This window comes from Sus scrofa, chromosome 18, assembly GCF_054392235.1.
Source record: "Sus scrofa isolate SSC_HxYL_T2T_F1_AM1 chromosome 18, Sscrofa_HxYL_maternal_Yorkshire_Landrace_v2.0, whole genome shotgun sequence".
NCBI classification, from domain to species: domain Eukaryota; kingdom Metazoa; phylum Chordata; class Mammalia; order Artiodactyla; family Suidae; genus Sus; species Sus scrofa.
Genome location: NC_139400.1, coordinates 21,151,490 through 21,176,710, shown reverse-complemented (window position 1 = coordinate 21,176,710; position 25,221 = coordinate 21,151,490). Strand labels below are relative to the sequence as shown.

At 41.2% G+C, this 25,221-nt stretch overlaps 1 protein-coding gene and 1 long non-coding RNA gene across 4 annotated transcripts in view; one reads left to right on the top strand and one right to left on the bottom strand.

Moving 5' to 3' along the window:
* The window catches only part of LOC106506761 (uncharacterized), a 67,656-nt gene that overhangs the window by 32,533 nt on the left and 9,902 nt on the right, over positions 1-25,221 (top strand). For both annotated transcript variants that reach the window (XR_014833708.1, XR_002340463.2), the window contains exon 4: positions 12,437-12,630. This is a non-coding gene — a long non-coding RNA (uncharacterized LOC106506761). Of the gene's footprint in view, positions 1-12,436; positions 12,631-25,221 lie in introns of those variants that run through there.
* Positions 1-25,221, bottom strand: part of PTN (pleiotrophin) — an 89,296-nt gene that overhangs the window by 54,193 nt on the left and 9,882 nt on the right. The window lies entirely within an intron of this gene.

The window sequence follows — 25,221 nt, the reverse complement described above, 5'->3', positions numbered from 1 at the left end:
AGATACACTGAGTGGTACAAAGCATAATGGCTCTTGCATGCAGTCACCAAACACAATCTTAAAAAACACTGCAAATAGCATTAACTGATCCCGGAGTTTGCATTCCTCCCCTTCCCCCTGATCTTCCCTCCTTTTTCTCTCCTCTCTCCCTTTGCTTTGAGCCTTCTGACAGTCAAGTACTTGCACAGTTACTCTGGGTGACAATATGTTATCCCCAGTGGAAATCAGAAGCTTTAATTCAAAAGGTGGCCACTCTTGACCTCTGACCCCAGTGCCTCCCACCCTGCTGCTTCTCTCCGTTTTCTGTCTCCATGGAACTGGACAGTCAAGTGGAAAAATGGGAGCAGGCAAAGTCTATAGCTATTCATAGATTACCCCCTTGTGTATCTCCCCCCCCCCCCAAAAAAAAAGGAAAGAGAGAAAGATGAATGAAACTCATTCATCAATAAGCAGGAGATGAAGAAGAAAGCCCAACTGGCTGAAAAGCAAGCTAAGAAACAGAGAGGGCAAAAGAAGAGGAGTGCCAGGAGAGAAATGGAGAGAGTAGGAGGCTGGCGTGGAGTACACGTTGTGAGTTCATGAAAATAAAAGCCCAGGGGCTGAAAAGCACCACAGCACATTTCCCAAATCGAATTATCTAGAAGGGGCCAACTGTTTCAAACGCAGATGCCTATTACTGGTGTCACATCTTCTTAAGACAAGAGTGCAGCTAAAGGCCTGGGCCTCTGGGATTGTTCTTTCTTGAAACAACTTGATGGCACCATTTGGGAGCTGGGCAATGTAGCAGCTGGGACACCTGCTCAGAGCGTTGGGAACTAAAAACATAAAATATACACTCATCCAGAGGAAATGCTTTTATAGGTGGGAAAGCAAGTGTAGCAGATGTAGTCTCTGGGCTCCACAGAATCAATCTTTATTTCAATAATCTTGGCCAAGCAACTCAATGTCCCCAAGATGAAACTGCAACCTAAGAAAGTGACTGGCCAGTGGCCTCACGGTCAAGCAACTTGGTAACCACGCAGAGGCCAGAAAACAACGAGTATGTACTCTTAGTCTAAGAATGTTAAGTGTGAATGTTAAATTCAGATCAATCTCAAACTTAAATTATTGGTGAGAATTCAATAATTCTGCAGCATCCACCATATGTCCTCCTCCCTCCCAAGATGTAAACGTTTAATAATCTATTACTCATCTGTCTGAAACCTGGTTTTGTTTTTTTTTCCATCTATCTCTGGGATTAGCACCCAAAGTAAAAATTTCTCATTTTATGTGAATCCAAGGCAACACTATACGCGTCTGTATGTTCAGGCAAGAAGATGTTTCTGCTGAGATCCATTCCTGGTCTACCAGTGGATCATCACCTGCGCCCTGACAGCTTGATAGGAAAGGTATTTGCAAGAAACACATTCCCCCTAGTTACTGACATATTCTGGCAAATTTCAAATAGAAATCTAAAACTACTTTGCCAGAAAATTTGGCATTAGTCCTAAATAACCATTTTGCACCTTTCCTAGTTTTTCCATCTGTAAGTGACACTTTTCTGACCATCTACATTTTCTAGCACTGTCAGGTTTTGAGCTAAGAAGATGCATGACGGAGAAAATAAAGATGAGACAGATAGTAAACCTGGCAAATTCACGTGAGCTCGAATCAAGGGGAAACCTCGTGACTATCAAGTGTACATACTTAACCACACAGCAAGAGCAAGGCCCTTGAGCATCTCACAAAATGAGACTAGACTGTGGAAGACTCTCTCAGAGAAGAAACAATCAGAGGTTCTATTGTCAGTGTTCTAAGCAAGACAGACACTAACCTGCAGCAAATACTCTTGTGCCCACCCCTCCCTGCACGGCTCCCTTACCTCTTCCTCCACACCCCCACAGATTCTCATGAAAAGCAGTGAAAGGCAGACTAGAATGCAGAGGCAAAGTGGATTCAGCTCCTTTTGGGCCTCTGCCAGATTCTCATTAGGTCCTGGACATGTGAGCCAATGCTGATTGCCATGGCTGATCTACCCTAAACCTGCCCTTCCTGAAACACGAGCCTTTGTCCTTCCAGTCGCCGTCTCTAAATGGGGATTTGGGTGAGAGCAATACCAAAGGGACCGTCATTATACACCCATTATTATGAAATTGATGGCCTCTAAGTCTTTCTGGCTGAAAGCTTTGACAGGGTGAGATCACATTGGATTGTAGAATCCTTGCTTTCCCTGGTAAATCGGGTTACAAATGAGAACCCGAGTGGGGAGGGAGGGTGAGGAGGAGGATAAAGGAAGAGTGTTTTTCCTCAAATTCACCTCACTTCATGCTGGAGTGAGAGGCCATCCATACTCACGAAAGGCTAATTATATAAATCAGATGCCCTGGCTTAGTTTCCACCCCCCTGGGAGCAGGGAGAGCTAGGAATAAATGAGGTCTTCTGCAGAATGAAAGAAACCCTTTGAAAAAACGCCAAAACCAATGGTTATACAGCTTAACTCACAAATTTCTTTTATAGAAACAGAAAAATCTGGACCAAGGATAACAAAAATAGCTGAGTTTTCATCTTCCAGCAGATTTGGAAATGTACTCTGAATTTATTTACCTCCTTGCTCGTATCTACTTGTCCTTACTTTGCATCACTAAATATGACAACTCCTGAGATGTTCAGATATCTGAATTTATCCTCAAAAATAAAATCCACCCTGTGTTTTAGGAAGATCATATTTGTGTTACAATGCCCTAATAAGAAGCTGTCATTCAAGTAGCAGAGCTAAATAAGATGGGAAAAATCACAGCATTGAGAAAGAGGTATCTGGCCCTTTAGTTCTGGCTTCGCCACTTTCTAACATGCAATCCTGGGCAGGCACTTCACTCTTCAAGGCTTCAGATTCCTCACATGAGAAGAACTGGATTAATGTACACCACCATCATGATCAATGTCACTAATTTTCCACAAATGCCACAAGCAGTCACTGCTTAGAGGAGCAACTCAAATTCACTAGATATCAATGGCTTACATGACAGTTGCCTTGAATTTAAGATTTAAATGTGGATATTGACACTTCCCTATGGTTGGTCTCAGCTTCCATGAAAGTTCTCACTGATAATTTATTCTGCTGGATCCACTGAGGTATAGCATCTGAGAGCTATTTCATTCCTGACAATATAAGTTCTTTTTAGGGCAGAACAGGAAGGGTACCTGGATTCCCCAAACCTGGTACCTAGAAATCACTCGATACATATCTGTTAGAGTAAAACATTACATAAATGTATGAATGGGAAGGAAGGCCACTTAAATATTTTAAAGAATGCTTCTAACTGGACAGAGAGCTGACTTATTCATGTCATTAAAATGGCCATAATACCCAAAGCAATCTACAGATTCAGTGCAATCTCTATCAAATTACCCATGACATTTTTTTTTCACAGAACTACAACAAACAACCCAAACATTTATATGGAACCATAAAAGACCCAGAATTGCCAAAGCAATCCTGAGGAACAAAAACCAAGCAGGAAGCATAACTCTCTCAAACCTCAGACAATATTACAAAGCTATAGTCATAAAGACAGTGTGGTACTGGTACAAAAACAAACGTACAGACCAATGGAACAGAATACACAACCCAGAAATAAACCCAGACACCTACGGTCAATTAAACTTTGACAAAGGAGGCGAGAATATAAAATGGGGAAAAGGCAGTCTCTTCAGCAGTGGTGCTGGGTAAACTCCATGGCTGCATGTAAATCAATGAAACTAGAACACACCCTCACACTATGCACAAAAACAAACCTGAAACGGCTTAAAAACATAAACATAAGACAAGACACCATAAAATTCCTAGAAGAAAACGTAGGCAAAACATATTCTTACATCAACCATACAAATGTTTTCTTAGGTCAGTCTCCAAAGCAACAGAAATAAAAGCAAAAATAAACCAGTGGGACCTAATCAACTGACAAGCTTTTGCACAGCAGTAAACCATAAAAGAACAACCTACAGAATGGGTGAAAATAGTTGCAAATGATGCAACCAACAAGGGCTTAATCTCCAAAATATATGAACAATCCATATAACCCAACAGCAAAGAAAGAAAGAAAAAATCCAATTGAAAAATGAGCAGAAGCCATGAATAGACATTTCTCTGAAGAAGACGTACAGATGTCCAACAGACCCATGAAAAAATGTTCAACGTTATTAGAGAAATACAAATCAAAACTACAATGAGGTACCATTTCACACCAGTCAGAATAGCTATTATTAGTACGTCTACAAAGCACAAATGCTAGAGAGGGTGTGGAGAAAAGGGAACCCTCCTGCACTGTTGCTGGGAATCTAAATTGTTAAAACCACTATGGAAAACAGTATGGAGGTACCTCAGAAAACTAAATATAGAACTACCATATGATCCAGCAATCCCACTCCCGGACATATATCCGGACAACTCTTCCATTGGAAAAGATACAAGCCCCCGTATGTTCACTGCAGCACTCTTCCCAATAGCCAAGATACAGAAACAACCTAAATATCCATCCACAGATGAAAGGATTAAGAAGATGGGGAATATATACACAATGGAATACTACTCAGCCCTAAAAAAGAACAAAATAATGCCATTCGCAGCAACATGGATGAAAGTAGAGACTCTCATATTAAGTGAAGTAAGTCAGAAGGAGAACTACAAATACCATATCACTTATATCTGGAACCCAATATATGGCACAAATGAACCTTTCCACAGAAAAGAAAATCATGGACTTGAAGAACAGACTTGTGGTTGCCAAAGGGGAGGGGGAGGGAGTAGGATGGACTGGGAATTTGGGGTTAATAGATGCAAACTATTGCCTTTGGAATGGATAAGTAATGAGACCCTGATGTATTGCCCTGGAAACTATATCTAGACACTTATGATGGAGCATGATAATGTGAGAAAAAGAGAAATTGGAATACTGTAAACCAGCTATACTGGAAAAAAATAAAAAATTGAGAAAAAAAAATCTAATTTGAGAAAGGACCTATCTACAGAAAAGAAACAAACTCTTGGACATGGAGAACAATCTTGTGATTGCCACAGGGGATAGGAAGGGAGTGGGATGGACTGGGACTTTTGGGTTAGTAGATGCAAACTATTGCATTGGAGGTGGATAAGCAGTGAGATCCTGCCATATAGCACAGGGAACTATATCTAATCACTTGTGATGGAGCATGATGGAGGATAATGTGAGAAAAAGAATATATTTTATATATTTATAAATATATATGTTATATATATTTATATATATATATATTTATAAAACTGGGTAACTTTGCTGTACAGCAGAAATGGACCAAACACTATAACTCAACTATAATAAAAAATAAACTCATCAAAAAGTCTACAAACAATAAGAGCTAGAGAGGGTGTGGAGAAAAAGGAACCCTAGTACACTGTTGGTGGGATTGTAAATTGGTGCAACCACTGTGGAAAACTGTATGGAGATTCCTCAGAAAACTAAAAATAGAACTATGTTTGATCCAGCAATCCCACTCCTGGGCATCTACCCAGAGAAAACCATGACTTGCAAAGACACATGTACTCCAGTGTTCATTGCAGCACTATTTGCAATAGCCAAGACATGGAAACAACCTAAGTGTCCATTGACAGAGGAGTGGGTCAATAAGTGGTACATATACACAATGGAATATTACTCAGCCATTAAAAGGAACGAAATAAAGGCATTTTTAGCAACATGGATGGACCTAGAAATTATCATGCTAAGTGAAGTCAGTCAGACAATGAGACACCAACATCAAATGCTTTCACTGACATGTGGAATCTGAAAAAAGGACAGAATGAATTTCTTTGCAGAACAGATGCTGACTCACAGACTTTGAAAAACTTATGGTCTCCAGAGGAGACAGTTTGGGGGGTGGGGGATGTGCTGGGGTTGTGGGATGGAAATCCTATAAAATTGGATTGTGATGATCATTGTACAACTGTAAATGTAATACATTCATTGCGTAATTAAAAAAAAAAAAAAAAAAAAAAACTCATGGAGTTCCCGTCGTGGCTCATGGTTAATGAATCCAACCAGGAACCATGAGGTTGTGGGTTTGATCCCTGGCCTTGCTCAGTGGGTTAAGGATCTGGCATTGCACTGAGCTGTGGTGTAGGTCACAGATGTGGCTTAAATCTGGCATTTCCCTGGCTCTGGCATTAGGCCTGGGGCTACAGCTACGATTATACCCCTACCCTGGAACCTACATATGCTGCAGGTGTGGCCCTAGAAAAAGACAAAAAAATAAAATAAATAAATAAAGTCATAATCGCTCTTTAAAAAAATAGATAAAATATGTGTGCACTTCTAAAGCTCTGAGAAATCTATAAAAACTACAAGACAATACCAACATGGGGGAGTTGTGATGTTTTCTGAAGGATGGCACATTAATTATTGTCTATTTTTGGTACCAGTAGTTCTCAAAGCCAGTTTTAAAATTTTACAGTTGTAATCATACTCCAGTGAAAAATGAATATAAATTAGGGGGTGGGGCAATGAGGCAACCAAATGGACCCACCCATTTCTCTTCGAGTCTCTGCGGTGTACATTTCTTAGGACAGTTTACTTGCTTTACTTCCAATCAAAGAGAGCTTGATAAATGAGGCAGGGCACAGACAAGGGATGCCTACTAAAGGCGGAGATGGAAGATGCTGAAGATGCTTTGCCTGGCTTGACATCCTGTCTGGGCAGCTTGTTCTGTCTATTTCCTGTCTTTGCATATGTTTAGCCACAATCGCTACAGTTTCTGAGCTGCCTTCTTTATCTCAGCTTTCAAATTCACTTTAAATACCTACCTTTTGAAAGAATGTTGCTGTTTATTATTTTAAACTACTCTCCCATCCCTCCCTCATATTTAATGAACAGGGAAGATTTTTAGTATGTAGTCCAAGAGCTGACCAAAAAAAGTAAGGTGGAAAGAGAGCTAGAAAAGTCTATTATTTTTAACAAAAATTAAAAAAACTGAATTTTAAATAGAACCATACTCTAATTTACTATAAAACAAATGTGTAAAACATAAATTATGGAGGGAAGGAATTAGTTGATATTCAAACCAATTCCCTTACTTTTTTACCTGTTGAGATTATTGCATCAGATGAAAATTCAAAGATTGAACATGGTAAAAATGCTGACATAATTTTATACTATGGTCCATGTTATTTATCCTATAAAGTTTTTACAAAATGCTTCTAGGTGTTTTACCCCGGGTATTTTAGTAACACTCTCTCCTCCTGTGGGTTGCCTACCCCTCACCCAGCCTCTGGAAGCCAAGAATCCTCCTGACTGCCCTTACTCCCCACACGGGTCTCCAGACAGACTTCTCTGAGTCATCTGACTTGTCTTTCTCCAAGTCTGTATCATGTATTGGCTGATTCAACACCCATCTCTAACCTCTTCCAAGAAGCAGAAAGTGAAAAGCAAAAAGCAGAAAGAGTAACAAAACAGAACATTTTTTTTTAAAGGAAAAGTAAGAGTTCTGGTTGTGGCACAATAAGATCAGTAGCATCTCGGGAGGGCAGGTTCGATCCCTGGACTGGCACAGTGGCTTAAGGATCTGGCTTAGGTCAAGACTGCAGCTCAGATCTGATCCGTGGCCTGGGAACTCCATATATCGTGGGGTGGCCAAAAGATAGATAGATAGATAGATAGATAGATAGATAGATAGATAGATAGATAGATAGATAGATAATTATTTCCCAGTCCATCTTAGAGATGTTTTGCAGGTGGTTTAGGGAATTACCGATCAGGTGCCTCATAAGAAACTTAGGGAATGCCATCGGCAAATGTAAAGGGTGTGGCACCTGGTTAATGGGTGAGGATTGTAGTAGGACAACTTGGTTCTGGAGGCTGTAGCCTTGTTATTTGTCTTGCGGTTTAGCCAGGAATCCTGATTTCCATCCTTCCAGTTTGCAGCAGAAATGGGGTGAGCACTGTGCTAGCAGCTTCCTGAATCTAAGTTATTTGATTGTGGCAAAGACAGCAACTCCTATAGTAGCTCAGCTCTGCAGTGTGTCTTTAAAAGTCATTGTCAGACGTCCAAACTAGAATCTATTTGTTCATCTCTCTCAATAATTGTGGGACCTATCTCTTTCCCTTATTCAGTCTCTCACTGCTTATACTAGTCAGGTGGGATTTTGTTTGCAACAACAACAACAACAACAACAACAACAACAAAAAATTGACCTAAACTCACTTTTTCCCTTGTCAGGTTCTGCACTCAGCCAACCCTTTCATAACTGTCAAAGGATGAAATAAATTCTAAGATTTTTCATTTCAATTCACATATGGGTAGTTTTCTGAAAATTCATAAGGCAAGTACAAATCTTGTCCCTCTCTCTAAACAGATTTGAAATCAGTGGTCTATAGATATCCTATCAGTCTTGTTGGGAAGCTTCATTTAATCCACCTAAGAACCCAACAAGAACTTACATCCTCTTGGAACATAACCTGTTCTCCACATTGGATGTTCATCATGCACAGTCTTGCTGGACCAGCATAGATGTCCATTTATTATTCAGTCTCTCTTATTAGTTGCTGAGAAATCACATTAGAATGGCTGAAGAAAGTATCTGATTTGGAGTCATAGAAGGAGAGCATTAGGCTATGCAACAGGGCCAAAATTTTCCAAAAACCATACAATACCCTGAAGATAGAATCCCAAGACAGGCCCTCTCTCCAGAATAGGGTCTCTACTGAGTAACTCAGGCTCAGCAGTATTATGACTCATTATTCTCTTCTATATGTATTGACCTACTTTGTTTCATGTTTCAGGGCATATAGCAGAGATGAGTCACCACTGAGGAAAGCACACATGTATAGAGATATTAATAGCACAATGCAAAGCTGGCATGGGAGAAGTAATTAAAAAGTGCTATAAGAATGCAGACTCGGTCTCAGCAGATTTGATAGGCTTAGAAGTCAAAGAAAAGTATATAAATGAATGTGCAATATATATTACACCTATTTTTATGTTCTCTTAGGTCCAGACCCATCCTTCTATGTGTTGCTTTGGGATGCTTCATGATTCCTTAATGTTTTATTTTTAGTCCCCTAGTTAATAACTTTACATATAGTTAATTTTTATGTGCACTCTCTCTGTTAAAATAAATGATGTGGTTTATCTCATGTCTGGTCCTGATTGACAGAGAAATTGACAGCAGGTATAAGATCAGCAATCAGGGGCCCATCAATGGCATTTAGGGATTGATTTGGCTGTGTCCTTGTGTCTGAACATGGTGAGGGGCTCACCATGATAAATAGGAGACTAATAATGATGCAATGCAGTGGCATCGTAATTAATCCAATGAACACCTGTGGCTGATTGTGATAAAGTGCCTCCTCAAGGACCTTCAGAGCCCAGATGGCTGATGTCCTTGACCACTATGGCAGCCATGACAACTGTGAGGGCTGTGGTGTGGGCTGGGTTCTTCTGAGTGATTAGAGAAAGAAGTGACAAGCTCAGGTCTAAGTTCTTGTCACAAATCACAGAGGAGAAGTTATGTGGCAGCCCTCTATCTCTTATAGCCTCTGGGCTGATAGTGCTGAAAATCAAACACAACATTTAACTGTGAGCATTACGGAATCACAAACTAGGTTTAAATCACAACTTCGCCAGCTCTCTAATGTGTTGTTTGTGAAGTAGAGTCCTGAAATTTGGAAAGAAGAAATCTAGTTGGACTCAGACAAAAAAATCCAACCAGCCCACAAACAAACAAAACCCCAGACACTTAAACCTCTGAGTTACTCTGAAGCTCCCTCTAGTACCTCTTATTGACAGCTTAACCTGGAGCCAACTGGAAAACAGTAACGTGTTCTCCAGGCCCCAACCCCAGCAGCACAGGGAGAGTGTAGAAGGGCGGGTTTGGAGCAGAGAGACCAGAGCCCAGCACCAACGTGCAGCTGAATTGTAGAGTGTGAGAGGGAGCGTGCTGTACCCGAAAGACCTAGTGCTGGCGCTTCTGGGATCTTAAGTAAGTCTCTGCCTTTGCTTCTGCATTTGCACATTGAAAAGAAAATGCTGGACTAGACTGGCAGATCCACTTTTGTTTTAAGTAGCAAAAACCTCATCAAACAAAGGTATGTGTAAGACTCTAATCTATAAAACAGATAAAAACACGCTGCTCTGATTATATTTTGTACCAAAACGGGGGCCTCCCCTTGACTGCTGCATCCCCCCTTTAGAACCCCAAGTCTCTACGGAAGGCAGCCAGTAAACCTCTCAGTAGGGACATTGCTCAAGATCCTTCTTACTCTAAAGGTACCTGATTCTGAGATTCTCTCTTCAAGTCTCAGGTACCCTGTTCTTAAAGTGCAGCTCTCTGACCAGCAACATCCCATCCCCGGAGACTTGGTAGAAATGACAGTTGTCAAGATGCTGGAGTCAGACAGCCTGAGCTCCCATCTCGGCCTCCCCAGTCACTCGCTGGGCACCCTGGGAGCCAGGTGCTTTCATTCCGCTGCTTCCATCGCTACCCCTGGAATTTCCGTCTTGACGGCCTCCTCTGTCACACAGGAACACAAATACCATCAGAAAATCCTTTGGGAGGACAAGCAAATCATGTTCCTGAGAAATGCAAAGTGAAGCCTTTTCCATAACTGCGTATGTCAGGTGGCACAATGGAACAAAACGTATAAAGACAGGCCAAGGTCACCTCACATTAAGAAGAGGGGCCTCATGTCTTTTTAAACAGGAGGTCATTTTTTTTTTATTTCAAAAAATGACCAATGGCAGAGACCAAAGGATCAAGGGAGCCCAAAAGAGACTGGAAAGCACTTTCTTCGCTGTAGAAACCAGCTGGCAATTCAGCAAGAACAATAAGCTGGGGGACTAAAGCCCTCCAGGGGTGCATTGGGTCGCAGAATGGGTTCCCAAAGCATCACCTTTCCTACAAATTAGCCAGCTGCCAGATTTGGTAAACATCATAAATCTCTAAGAACAGGGCTGCACTCATGAGGTAACCCAGGTGTTTGACCACGGAGGATGTTGAAATATGCAAGGCCAGCAGCGCCTGTGCCAAATGGGTCACAGCCACCCCTCTGTGCTCGAGTTTCCCAGGCCCCTTAGTGGAACTGCTCACAATTAACTGCTTTGTCTGTCCCCGAGCCTGCCTCTCTGCTGGGCACGGGGTTCTTCTCAGGTTGGTGGTCTCTCTCTCTGTGTCTCCCTCTGTCTCTTTCTTCTTTCCACACATGCATAGCAATCTTAATCAGAAACCACATCAGTCATCTAGAGCTTTTCTGAGGCTGTGTTAGCAAATGCCTCACTTAGGATGTCAGGCTTGACGAAAGAGGCCCTGGGTGAGCGCAGAGAGAGCAGAGGGCTGGGACCCGGGACATGGATGCAGGCTCTGGGTCCTCCCCCACCCCGTCCTGTCCTCTGCTATCCTCAGCTCAGGAAGCAGCCCATGATTTTTAGGTTTCCTCCCATTGTGGTTATATAAGTTTGAATATCAAGAATTTTATAAATGCCCAAGCACCTCCAGCATCATCATCTCTTCTTTAAACTTTCTAACTGAGCAGAGGGCGTGAGAATGTGGGTAAAGAATATGAAAGGAATCCCCGAGGTTCCCAAGGTTGTAGCTTCAGTGGCCCTGACCACATGCACAGGAGTCTCAACTTTGGGAAATCCAGCAGGTCTTGAAACATCACTGGCTTCCTTTTTCTCCATTTCAGAAACGTTCAAAGGTTCTGGTCCCACATCAACAAACACAGTAATGGATACCTGTGTGTGTCTTCTCTGTCTGCCTCTGGATTTTATAGGGCCTTACTGAGAGAATACCTTAATTAAATACAGTAAAATGGTTATAGAGGAAGCACTTAATATGGAAGCAGTGATGGCTTGCAAGGAATTCTGCTATACTTAAAAAGACATAGTCCTTCCTTGTATTTGCTGGAGGAAGATACGTCAAAGAAACTGAGTGACATAGGACATGTGAATAAGGACTGACATGAGTAAGTCCTTACTTGGAACTCAAGGAGTGGATGGTCAGCTTGGCTACAAGGTTTAAGATTTCCTGGATGAAATGAACTTGAACTTTTCTTCACCAGAAACCCTCTAGTGGCAGAGAGCCCATCAGAGATGAGGCTTTGCAATGGACCTCATCACTGTGTCATTCCCAGGCTGGCCCTGACGGTAATGCCAGCAGTTCCAGAGATGTCACAGAATGAAAACAAAATCTTTTACACAGCATTTTATCACCTGTGGTGCCATGTTAAATATTAATTTTATATACTTCAGGCTCATCATTATAATTTGGGGACAAAAAGTGGTAGGCATTATGTTTCATTTAACTCTGTGTTCCATTTCAGAGACCTGACACATAAATGGGTGTAGTATGAATGAATGACTGATGAATGAGTGTGTGCGCGATGGCCACAGGCATTTCTGAATGGAGTGCGGTCCCTCTTTTATCTTTCAGGGCATTTGCTTTCAATCTCCATGAGGATATAAACAATGTGGATTTTGGAGTCAAACAGCTGGAGTTCAAATCGAGCCTTTGCCAATCATTGGCTGATGACCTTCAGAAATCTACTTAACTCTCCTAAGATCTCAGTTGCTTTATTTGCAAAATGGGATAATAGATCTTCAGGTGAAATAAGGTATTTGAAAGCGGTAAGCATAGCGCTCAATACATAGAGTTAACTTCCTCTCAATCAGTACCCACCTTGCTTTGTTGTCTGGCATTTTAATTGACTGTGTCATCCATCTCTCCCTTTTTACTTTAGTAAAAAAAGCTCTTAATCCACCCATCTATCTACCGACCTCCCTATTTATTTCTCTATCCATCAGCCCATACCACTAATACCTAAGATCTGTGATATTGCATAACCACTGAGAGCTTGAGTGCTGGAATAACACACAGGAGCTTTCAGATCTCACCTACCAACCCAGAGACCTTGTGCAACTCGCAGCCTCAGGGGTCTCATCTGTAAAATGGGATTCATTAGTTTCCATCCTTATAGAATTATGGTATGAATCGAAGTCATATACATAGAGCATGTATCAGAATTTCCAGGCTCAAAAAAATGTTAGCTATTGCAAAAGTTAGCTTTCCATTTCTTCTCAGGAAGCTTACATCTCCAAAGAAGGCATGACCTGAATGCCCATAACCTGAGAGTTCTGAGTATTTCCTTAAAACTTGACATGGAATCAAGGGATGGAAAGAAAACATCTCTGCCATTTCCCCCAAGACAGCGGCTCTCCTCACACACCTCACAGGGCTTTTTTTGGCTGTTCAGCTTCCTCGGTAGTCACTGAAATGGAAAACTCAGGGTTTCTCTCCTGTAGGTTTTCTTTTCCACTTTATCAGAATCTGACTGAGATCTCAGGCTGTTTCTCACCATCCATAAAGGGCACTCACACCTGCCCAGATGAGGAGGACAAACTGCCAAGACCTCGGGACCCTGAGGCTGGGCGCAGACCTGGCTTATCTTGCTGACACGGGCAGTGCCTACTGCCCGGTCTCCAGCCGCTCCCAGCTTTGCTAGGTCTTCTGGACGCTATATTTTTCTACATCCAGGGTAGGATTTAAGTGACATCAAAGGGTCAGAGGGAATGTTAAGAGGACCCAGGTCACTGTTTCAGCCCTTAGTCAATACTACCTCCCTCCTTAATGTGCCCCCTGGATACACAGTCCACTAACTAAGAATCCTCTCTGTACGAGTTCCCACTGCATTCTAAAAGGCAGAAAGCAAATCGTTTGTTCTTTCTAGCTCTGAAATGCCCTTGCACACACACTGTGTGCATGTCCGAAATGTTCTTGGAAGATAGAAATTATGCATTCATATCTAAGTGACAACCATTGAGCACCTTCAATTTTACTTTTATTGTTATTAATTGTTATCATTTCATGCCACAGGGGGACAAAACAGGCCTACCATGTTTTCTCCCACTAATTGTTCACCATTTCACCCCCACATTCCTACACAGCTCACACTGGCTTCTCACTTAACTGATAGAAAAAGCAAAAACCACAGGTGGGGTTGAAAATCCTTCTTTAAAGCAGAATGTTTTAGCATCAAATTTAAAATGTGAACTATAGTTTCTAACTATTCTGTTCTGTCATTTCCTCAGTTTAATGCCTGATCATGAAATAGTAATATATATAAAATAAAGATTATGAACGCTTTTACTTCATCTTCAATGTAAAGCTATGGTTGGGAGGGATAAAGAGGGAAAATTCCGCTGGAAGGTATTTAGCGAAGAGAAAGAGAGCTCAGATAGGAATCAGGAGTACTACAGAAAGAAACGTGACCCTGGACATGCAATAGAGAAAAAAGTAAACTCTTATAATATTGTGGGTTTTTATCCCCCAAGTTTGCACTATCGATTTTCTCTTGAGTTTCTGACATTAGGTTGTCAATTGCATTTCACTCCTAACAGCAGCAGCCTTACATAATCCGGCACTCTGGCTGATCTGGTCCAGCAGCTCATTGTCGACCTGCCCCACAGGAGACCTTGTTATTCCTCTTCAGAGGTCGGGATGTGATGGTTATTCATCTCGCAGAGCAAGCTGGGATTGGGGGAACCCTCTGTGTTATAACTTCTCAAAGTTGGCTTTGAGGTGAACGGTATGTGCTGTGCTCTGTAATGAGTATTCAGCAATGTACCGTGTGTCCACAGGTGTCCCATTCAGAGCATTCCAGCTAATGGACAGTTAAGGAAAGGACCCGACAGCTGGTAGGCCTCCCTTGCTAGTGCCAATATTGTTTTCACGCTCCAGGCGGTGGTGCGTTATAACACATGCACAGCTAAACAAGCAAAGGAGCTCCACGTGCACCACTCTCTGTCCCTCCAAACGCTAAGGTTAATACCACTTATCAAACTGGCTTTGGGGCAGCCTTCTCCTGCTCACAGCTGGGCTAAGAATCAAAAAAATGTTTGCTCTGCAAGAACAAAATCCTTTAAACCCAGTAGAGCTTGGATTTCTGTTTGACTTTAAAATAGTTTTTCAATACTCTCTCTCTCTCTCCCTATACATACGTACACACACACACACACACACACACACATATATACACACACATCTATATATACATACATAGTTCATTCCTATGCATATTATATATGCATCTATATATACATATGGTCACAGTTTCATGTCTCACCATCTAAACAGGTAATCCAATGTCTTTGCCGATGCCCATGTGCTAACTACAAAATTCATATGGCTATAATGGCAATATTTCTCTTGTCATTAATAGTATTTGTCCTTGATACCAAGTTCTTAGGTGATAGATGATAAAAGATATTTCACCTGTGGATTTATAATTTCTCTGTAACGATATTATTTTTGCTAGATATTTACTAGCGCTTGAGCAGCGTGTTTTTTTTTTTTAAAATGAACATCAGCATATGGTTTCCTGTCCTTGTCTAAACTCTGTTTAATATTCATTTCTCAGTTGAAGTGTAGCCACAGTCTTTGGAATTTAAGTATATAATCCCAGATTTAAATATATGTGATCAATAAAAATAAAATACTGTTTAGTGCTTAAATTAACTCTTGAGTTAAGGTTGTAGTCATAAATTTATTATTAGGGTTTTGATTTGTTTTACTTAAAACAGACCATACATGACTAGGATAAGTAAAACAGTATGTTTACTATTAATAACTTTAATTTGCATAAACATATTGTACTAAAAATAACAAAATAAGAAGTTTGGACTTAGTTATTAAATTATATAAGATTTAATAGCTGTTTTTAATCCCTGCCCAGGGACAGAAAAGCGTTTGGTGGAAACCCAATAAACCTTTCCTGATACTCTCCCACCTAAACCATCCCTGCTTCCCTCACACGGTCATTCTCTAATTACCCTGTTGTGTTTTCTCCATAAACTACCACTAACTGAAATTATGTCTACTCATTTGGTTCTTCAGTTACCAAGAATGAAAGTAGGCACCTTTTACATTTTCACCCTCGTGTGGCAGAAGAGTATAGTACATAGTATGTGTATGTGGGCATCCTGTAAATATTTGATGAGTGAATTAATGGACGGATGTTTTCATCTATACTCTATTTTAAAAATCCAGTTATTTCTCAGGAGTGGTATACAGACAGACACATACAGGCAGTCGTTGCTTTGCCCTGAAGCACAGGACCATAAAAACGATCGTGTAAACTGAAGCCATGGAAAGCAACCTTAGTAATCGTGGGGAAAAACTGTCATTGTTCCTTGAACTTCATTAAAAACTCTTCCTCTCAGTTGTAAATGTACAGGAAAGTTAAAAAATATAGCAAAGCTCATACTTATTGAGAACACGGTAATTTAGAACATTAAAAATATTGAGATTTAAATGTTTTGTTTTTTGGTAAAATACTTATCAAGAGTACTTTGAACAGCTTGCTCTTTTTCTCACTGTATAAATTACTGTACAGAGGGAGCATCTTTTCTATGCCTTAGCCAACTGTCATGCTTCTTTCTAGGTCGGGATTAGCCTCCGACATTTTATTCTTCATGCTTTTGCTATCCTAAAATATACTTGGGAATTCCATTAAAGTGAGTTTTTTGCCAGCATCGGTTCCTCCGGGACATCTTCATCTCTTTGTTTTGTCTGTCTTCCTCACTTATACCGACAAGTTTGTCTCCACTGCGTGTCTTTGGCTGCACATGTAGAGCCTCTCAACTGGCAGCAGTGGCAGTTTTCCCATCTACAGATTTTTCTTCTCTAACTCCATTTCTGTTTCATTTGAATTCCACTTCCAGAGTTAAATCACTTCTCATTTCTTGCCTGCACGTTCATCTCTGTCCGTCAATTTCTGCTTTAAATGATCTGTTTTTGAGAAATGTCATTGGGTTTATACTGGGCGACAAGTAGGCAATAATACTCTATGCTTCCCTGTCTGTGCCAAAAATGAATAGCAGATGCAAAGGGACCAGTGATGGACAAAGAATGAAAGGAACGATGTGATTGGTCACTGATCATAAAGCACATCTGTTATTTATGGAGTGATTTGTGGACTGAGGAGCTAGCAGTAAAACTTGTACTTTATGTAATCACTTATAATTAACACACTAAAATTTGAGCCATGTTGTTGGAGAATTGGTGTTAATTAACCAAACTGTAATAACCAAAATTCATCCACATTGGATCCATGCAAAGCAAAAACTGCCTGGAATTGAACATTTCATTTCTCCCCCAAACTTTCATATGATCTCTAACTACATCTATATATGAGAGAAGCTACTTTAGAAATGTGCAAAATTGGCTTTTTACTCGCAGAAGTCATATATGAAAAACAGAGAGGTTATACTTTCCTAAATGTCCTTCTCTTAGAAGTAGACAGCTGTAGATTTTTGATGATTGCATAGGTCAAAGTAAACAAAATTTGTAATTGTACAGTTATACATTTGCATTGCAGGATCAGAATGCATAAATCAATGGTTTTCAAACTCCATCACGTGTTAGAATCACCTCAAGGGGCTGTTAACACAGATAGCTGACCCTACCCTCAGTGTTTCTGATATAGTAGGTGAGGGTGCCGCCTGGTACTCTGCATTTCTAAGGAGATCCCAGGTGAAACTGATGCTGTGGGTCAGGAACCACATTTTAGGAACCATCTACTTAAACACAACTGGCAGGGTATTCATGGGGAGAGAGGAAAGAATCAGGAGCCCCACATCTGGCAGGAGCACAGAGCCTGAATCAAAAAGCTTAGGTCATTAGAGATCTTTTATTTTAGGCCCCTTGTTTTACAGTGAAGGAAGTGGAAGCCTGCAAATTCAAATGATTTAATTCAGATACAAAGTTAACCATTCTTAGAATCTGCTCTAAAACCTAGAATCAATTTCTGATTTCTGGAAGACAGCTAGCATCATAATAGATCCTATTCTCAATAATTATAAGGTGAAACTATTACACACACACACACACACACACACACACGCACTTTGCTGCATATGAAATGGCCTAGTTAAAAAATAACATTCCTGAGCCCCTACCTAAGGGTTCTGATTTCAGAGGTGGAGGATGGGCCTTCTGGATTGTTCCCCCTGAGATTCAAATGAAGGTAAACTGTTGTTTAAGCAAATGCTCTAGAATTGTGCGGACCAACATTTTAAAGCAAGAATCTATACACAAGAAAGAATAGAATACCAACTTGTCTTTCATTTCTTTTTTTTTACTAAATACTTTCCCAGACTATGAAAAATGCCCAGACCATCCTACGAGGTGGATGAGTACCTTCCTGGAGAAACCTTAGTCAAGTGTCTCTGCTAATCTTGAAGCCTCCTTTTCCTCATCTGTATAAGGGGTAAAATTATAAAACTGATTTCATACCATTGTCCTGAGGATAAAATGAAAAAACGACATGAGAGAATTTATGAATGGTAAAATATTACATGGAAGTTAGTAGTCTGCTTCATTATAGAGAAGCCTAAATAAAGTAGGATTTTTTTTAATGTCAGTGGGGAATCTGCAGATAAAAGATTCTGTATTACAATAGGGTCACCCAGGTAAGAAACTTATTTATTGGTCAAAGAACCAGAAGAGATAAAAGCTCCGTAAAAAAAAAAAAATCACAAGATGTCACCTTCACGGCCCCTAAATTACTTGGAACAGGAAATGGAGACTGAATCCTAATCTGGGATAAGAAAAAATAATACATCCTAGGCTCAATGGCTTTCTTAGAAAACATTTTGTCTAATCTCTGTCCCCAGGACATTTCCTGCCCCTTCTGTTTCTCGAATACACGGGGGATTGGAAACCAGACAATAGTGACATCCTGAGCTTTCCTTTTCTTTAGCAAAGCTGAAAAAATAATGTAAGGAAGGAAAATGAAAATGATCCCTTTACCTGGACTCTGCCCTCACTATGAAGGAGGACCTGAAGCTGGAAAAAAAAGGAACTGGAAAGGGAGGAAGAGTCTTCCTTCCCCGCAGGGCGTGCGGTAGGAAGAAGTGCTGACTGGGGACAGCAGAGAGGCAACCATGTAACAAAAAACAAAAGAACAGAAGACACTCTCTCCCTTTGAAGGCCCAGCATTTGTTTTTCTCCACATAATTTAATCGATATTTGTTGAGCCACCACCATTCGGCTTTCACGGTCACTCTGGTGTTGAGTTTCATGAGCAACTACTTTTTTCCACTGGCTGCAGAAGCACTGGCTCTAGGCACGACTGGCAGAAGATCATTCCTTTGAGCAAAGCAAAACTGGCACCATCAAGGGAAGCAAGGGTACCTCTGTGTGGGTGATCAGACCCCGTCTTAACGTGCAGTTAAATGACAGAAGGCTTTCACAGGCCAATTAAGCACTTTTGGAAGATGTGGCTTCAGACCATTCAGTGTGCACGTGAAATGCCTAGACCTGATGACAGAACTTTCTTGAAAGCTGGTGCATCCAAGGAAACCTCAGCACAAGGAACAGAGCAATAACATATATTCTCCAGAAAATAAAACATGGCCTTACCTCATTCGAGCAAAAGTATATTGAAAGCTCTCCTTTCTAGGTTCAGTAATAAGCCTGGGAATTTGGTTTTACACAGGAGCCTGGTCCCCACTGCCCAAGGGCTATATGCCTGCCGCGCCTTCTCAGGACACAGCCTCCCGGAGGTCGAGGTGCAGATCAAGTTCTTCAGAGACCTGAAAAGCTGGGGTCTGGCTCATGCTCCATTCTGAGGACAGTCCTGTCTCTCCACAAGGACGCTCGCCTCTTCCCCCATTTCAGCTCTTTCTCTAGATTTTCTTCTATCGATGCCACTGGCATGCTTTCAAACTGATCAGCATCTCATTTTTCAGTCACCCTTCATGCCACCGCCCTCCATCCGAACGTTTAGACTTCCATCCTAATGTCACAGGGCTTTTGTTTTCTTCCACGGTATCTCCAGAAAGGATTCCTCCTAAGTAGCTAGTTATTTATGTCAAGGCATCAGAAATCCATCCATCCATCCATTCATTCATGCATTCATTCTTTCAGACATTTGGTATCGTGCAAAGCACTGGCCTAAGAGCTCTGAGGTTAAATAGGGAGGAGCAGACACTTAAAATCACTGCGATGTGATAAGAACGAAGTCAGGATTCGCACTACTGTCTCTACCTGGAACTTACACTTTCTCCCTTGTCTACTTCAGTCTTTAAATACAAATGAGGAGACACTGCCTCCTGGAAGCCTGCCCTGAATCCACTCCCAGCTGAATTAGGTGTCTCTCCTGAGGGTTTTCAGAAGTGCCTATCTAGACCCTTGCACCAATTAGCTGTTTACATGCCTGACCCCCAATTAGAAACTGAGAGATTTGAAGGCAGACACTGTGTCATGTTCATCTCTGTATTCCTAGTACTTAACATAGAGCCAGTAGGTTGTACCCAGTGCATATTTTTGAATGAATGACCATATATATATATATATATATATATATATATATATATATATATATATATAAAAGAAATACCATAGAAAGTTCTGAACTAGAATAAGGAGTTAGTACTCATTTGAACTAGAGGAATAAAGACAGTTTTCATGGAGGAGTGGTATGTAAGCAAAGTGCTGAAGCGTGAATAGGATTTTCAGAATTTGAAAAGATCAAGGGCTTGGAGGAAGGGGTGGTACACAGAGGATTACTTTTTACAACCTAAAGGATTCTCTCCATCTCTGATCCATTACTCCTCAAGAAAAGTAACCTTTGTTATATTCTACCAAGGGTTTTCTCTTTTCCTTCCTTGCTTGTGGAGAACCTTCCATGATGCCTTACTATCTAACAGGGTAGAATCCAGGTGGGTTAGCTTGCACTATAAGGGTCTTGCTATTATTTTTACCCAACACTTTTTTTCTAATCCTAACTTTCAGCCCTTGGCCATCCACTACCTGCGCACATCAGGCCCATCTCCTTTTGTCCCCCAATATCTTGCTTTTTATCATCTCTCTGGCGTTCCTCTTTCTCCATCCCTTACCTGGAATGCTTTCCCCGGGCCTTCCTGCCCTAGATGGTCCCATGCTGTCTTTGAAAACCCGACCCGCTTCATGCAGCCTCCCTTTTCCACTCCAGATCAGAATAGCTTCTTCCTCTAGACAACTTGATTGAACCACGCTTTTACCATTTAATCATATGCTACATTGTATGGTTTTCTAACCAGAATCTGTTTTGGTCCTTTATGCGGACCTGGATAAGGTACCTACCAGTTAGGATCATAGATGGCGTCTTTTTGTAACAGGCCCAGTGTCTCAGACAAATAGTCCATTGATGAAAAATTCTTGATAACTTAAGCACTTCTCTAAGGACATATGAGGAATCTTTACTTTAGGCAGATATCTTATTATTCAGCTACCAGCAAATGGAGGTGCTTACCCTGGAGAGAAGATTTCACTTAATGAAAAGAAATAAATTATCCATTTTCAGTGTGTCTATGTCATAAAATCACTGAATTTTCCTATGTTATGAAATAAAAACCTCCTTCTTTCCTGTAACATTCAGAAATCAGTTGCAATCCTATATATTAACAATGAAATATTACAAAAGGAATACAAAAACATGATACCTTTTAAAATTGCACCCCAAAAAATCAAATACCTAGGAATAAACTTGACCAGGGAGGTGAAAGACTTATATGCTGAGAACTATAAAACATTCATCAAGGAAATTAAAGAGGATTCAAGGAAATGGAAAGATGTCCCATGCTCCTGGGTTGGAAAAATTAATATCGTAAAGATGGCCATACTACCTAAAGCAATCTACAGATTAACTGCAATCCCTATCAAATTACCCATGACATTTTTCGCAGAACTACAACAAACAACCCAAACATTTATATGGAACCATAACAGACCCAGAATTGCCAAAGCGACTCTGAGGAACAAAAACCAAGCAGGAGGCATAATTCTCCCAGACTTCAGACAATATTACAAAGCCACAGTCATCAAGAGAGTGTGGTGCTGGCACAAAAACAGACATACAGACCAATGGGACAGAATAGAGAACCCAGAAATAAACCCAGACACCTACGGTCAATTTTCAACAAAGGAGGCAAGAATATAAAATGGGGAAAAGGCAGTCTCTTCAGCAAGTGGTGCTGGGAAAACTGGACAGCCACATGTAAACCCATGAAACTGGAACACACCCTCACGCCCTGCACAAAAATAAACTCAAAATGGCTTAAGGATTTAAACATAAGACAAGACACCTTCAAACTCCTAGGGGAGAACACAGGCAAACATTCTCTGACATCAACCTTACAAATGTTTTCTTAGGTCAGTCTCCCAAGGCAACAGAAATAAAAGCAAAAATAAACCAGTGGGATCTAATCAAACTGACAAGTTTTTGCACAGCAAAAGAAGCCATTAAAAAAAAAAGTCAACCTGTTTCACTGATAGAACTATAGTCATAGTTATTTTTACCACTTCCATGTAGCCAAAGTAATGACATTTTAAAAAATTGTGCGACTAGCCCTTTAAGATAGGTGCATCCGTGTCACGTTTTTACCCTTGCCCTTGTAATCCTGGGACGCCTTCCAGGCTTTGCCCCTCGTCAAACCACATCAATATCAGTCTCAAACCTTAATCGTAAAAGACATCTAGAGGGATAGAGGCTCAACGCGTCCTGTAAAGGCGCAACTTCATTACACACAACAGGCTGCAGGGCATGGAGAATCCATCCCCTAACCTTTCCCAGCCTCTATCCATCTGTGCCCCACTGTTGGATGCCCACACTTGATGGTGAATGCTTTCCAATGGGAAACTGTAGCTGGATATTTTTCCCATCCTTTGGTCCCTATTGTATGTTCAGCTGCACTGGAGCTAACTGCTAATCAACGCCAGAGACTCTCATACACAAACAAACACAGCATTGTGGCCTCCCCCAGGGCTGGAACACAGCAATCCAGCAAACAATTTAGTCAGGTGATAGCAGGCTGGAGGAACAGACAACGCAGCACCCAGACACCCTCCTGCCTACACTCCCTGTGGCCCCGTCCTCCCCACAAACCAACTGAACTGCCAGGCCAGGCAAAAATGATACTTGAGAAAACAATGGAGACTAAAACAATATGCAGTAACGTGCAATCAAAGAGTCTGGTCTGACAACAGGATTCTTTGTCCAAGAGAGTGGATTCTCCTGATCGTGGTGATGTAGACATAAAATACACAGTATGAGAGCATCTTCTGGACAGAGGGGAGGGGAGAGAGGAAGAAGCGTCAATGCGCGCGATATCTTCAGATACGCCTCGGGCCCTGGCCATAGAACAGGGGGATGGAGGTGGAAGAACGCCATGTTTAATAGCTTTGTGGTTAGATATGCCTGATCTACAATCTCAGGTCTACCTCTGGGTCTCTTCTTTGATCTCCTTTCATGCTCCACCCCTCCCCACCCCACGGTGGAGAGAACATGATTGGAAGCAATGGGGTAGAGGGTGTAAGCTTTGTGGAAGAGGTGACTCCAGTGACCAGACTGTCTAACCCACGGCCCAGCATCTAAGACCGTTCAGGTCCTATCAAAGCAGCAATTCTTCGCTAGAACAACTGATCATGGTTTTGTCTTCAAATGCTTCCTCTGCGAAGAACAAGGTGGGAATAGGCTTGGACTGACTTCATGGCATTTTTACCCCAAAAGACATCTAGAGCTTAAGAGACATAGAAAGCAGACAGGACAACTCCACTGGAGAGAAAGCTCCTAACAATGCCCACTAGAGTTAAATGGGCCCAAAGGATCCAGAGGCAGTTGCCCGGTCATTCAGCCAGAGTGGAGGGAAACTCACCGCGAACTAATAGAGTTTTCTGTGAGGTCTGAAGTGCCTTTCCCCAAGCATAAGGCTTCTGTTTATCAGAGTTTTTAGATGTTTTCCCTAAGAGCTCAGTTCAAGTCCACTTCTATTTCTTTTGTTTCCTGGTTCCACTGTCTTTGAAGTTAACTGCTCTCATTTTCACCTCTTGCAAGAGCACATCACTGGGTGGGATGTTAGAAACCCACGGGAGTCAGCTGGCTTTTAGGAAGTGCGCATCGAGTTAGGCGAGAACTCGACAGAAATCCACCTCTACCCATTTATTCCTGCTGCATTGCTTTTGATCTGTTTCTCCAAATCAAATTCATTTATGACAGCCTTGAAGTACATCTTCATATCCCCAGAGAGCATATATCAGAGGGCAAACTCTGTGATCTGTAACCATCAGACTCAAACCGCTATTTTAAAAGGCTAGAAACCATTTCAGGTTGGTTTGAAATCCCAATACTGGCATAGACAGTAAAAGCATTTAACTTTCACTCTTCCTTTACAAATGAGAATGCGGGTGACAAACCCAAATTTGATCTGACTCACTTTAATCTAGAGCCAATCTGTACACTAGTCATTCCAAATAATAACAGAGTGGATAAGTAATTCCCCAAAGGGTGCCAAGCCCTGGGGTGATGTGCATCAAAGAGATTTGCTGCCCTTGCAAGTTTACCCACCTGCAGTGCATTAGGCCCACTCCACTTAGCCCAGAGCAGCTCAGAAGTTCTCGAGGCTCCTGGGGCCGCTAAGGGGGCCCGATTCCACCTGGTCGGGATCAGCCAGCTGTGGCTTCCCCGGGGAGACTTCAACCCTGGGTATGTATCTGAAAGGGTCCTCAGGGCTCATAATGGAAGATACTGTTCGTTCAGCTTGACCTTTAATGGGCACACACTAAATTCTCTAGGATTATTTGTTCCCGTTTAATGGACACACCCATTGCTGGGAAAAATATTTTCGTTTGCTTCATGGGGTTATGTTTGTCTGTTTGCGTTTTTCTATTTCCAAATATTTAATGAGAGCCCATCATATTAATTTACTAAGCGTTTTATAATGGTTCAACTTTATCCACGTCAAGCTAAATAAACTGAATTTCCATCTTAATTGGTCCACTTAGCAGAAACAAATGCACATGATAATGTGCGTAAAGCTATAAAAATAGAGGGCACATCCAATGGCAATGTTGATCTAAAAAGCAAGGCACACGGTTATTCACAGAACTATTTTTAAAAATTAAATTGAAAAAATACAAAAGTATACCAGAGTGTTAATAGTGCTGCCTGCTTTGAGAAGAATTATAAGTCAGTTTTTCCCTTCTCCATAATTTTAAAAATTTGAATATCCTCTACCATGGACACATTTTTCAAGAATGAAAAGAAATAATGTGTTTCTTTGAGTACCTATTTTTGTATTCCTAATAACAAACCTAATAGTTGAAAGACCCTTTTTATTATTTTTCACATCATTAAAATTAATCTTTTCACAAGTTTGAATTACACTAAGCTGTATTTACGA